We start from the raw sequence: 908 nt of genomic DNA, 5'->3' as shown, positions 1-908 counted from the left end.
TATTTATAATCAATTAAAATTATTAAATAAAAAATAGAATAAAAATATATTAAATTATATTTAAATGATGTTTTAATATAAATAATAAGATTTAAATCTTGCCTCAATCATTAACATTCTACGGCTGTGTGATTAGGGTTATCAAAACGGTTTTTTGTTAGTGAACAACTCGTGTTTGGCTCGCTAAGCAAACGAGCCGAACACGAAAAAAATTTTTGTGTTTGAAATATAAGCGAGTCGAACACGAACAGTGATATTTATTAACGAGTCGAACACGAGCTGAGCCTAGATTCGCTCTTGTTCGGCTCCTTTACACCCCTATCTACATGCTCCCATTGTATAACCCCCTTTTAAATAGTGTAGCACAAATATGGGTGTTTTGATTCAAGCAGTCAAGAAAGTTTAGGGTCTTAATTCAAAAAGTAGTTTTGTATAAGTTAATAATATTTAATATTAATTTTGATTACAATAATTAAACTTAAAGTTTTAAGTATTAAAATTCTAATTAAAAAAGTGTGATACATCAATAATTTATAATTAAATTAAAAAACAATAAAGTGATGATTGAATGGTTTATAAGTGATAATTTGATAAAAGTAATACAAGTTAACAGTAAGCAGATCGTTTATCATTGAGGTGAGTGCTCATATTCTTATACTAATGTTGATATTTTACTTATATACCAAATGCATATGCTAGCACTATCATTAGTTATATTGAAATTATTGCAAACTCTAAGTCCTGGGCTGCCCACCTCTCTTAAGGGCTTTTTTGGGAGGTGACAAGTGGTATCAGAGCAGATTACTGTCTGTCAGGTGTGTGGACTCTCCATGGTCCAGTGGGGCCCTCGGTGGAGCCGATAAGTGACGCCCTGCGTCACGTGATTGGGTGGGGGAGAATGTCAAGAA

At 32.4% G+C, this 908-nt stretch overlaps 1 protein-coding gene and 1 long non-coding RNA gene across 6 annotated transcripts in view; one reads left to right on the top strand and one right to left on the bottom strand.

The window, feature by feature from the left end:
* LOC110019431 overlaps positions 1–908 on the top strand; it is a 76966-nt gene that overhangs the window by 27128 nt on the left and 48930 nt on the right. The window lies entirely within an intron of this gene.
* LOC110019429 (probable methyltransferase PMT26) overlaps positions 1–908 on the bottom strand; it is a 21632-nt gene that overhangs the window by 1937 nt on the left and 18787 nt on the right. The window lies entirely within an intron of this gene.

This window comes from Phalaenopsis equestris, unplaced genomic scaffold, assembly GCF_001263595.1.
Source record: "Phalaenopsis equestris unplaced genomic scaffold, ASM126359v1 Scaffold000055, whole genome shotgun sequence".
Lineage (NCBI taxonomy): Eukaryota > Viridiplantae > Streptophyta > Magnoliopsida > Asparagales > Orchidaceae > Phalaenopsis > Phalaenopsis equestris.
This window is presented reverse-complemented; position numbering and strand designations above follow the sequence as displayed.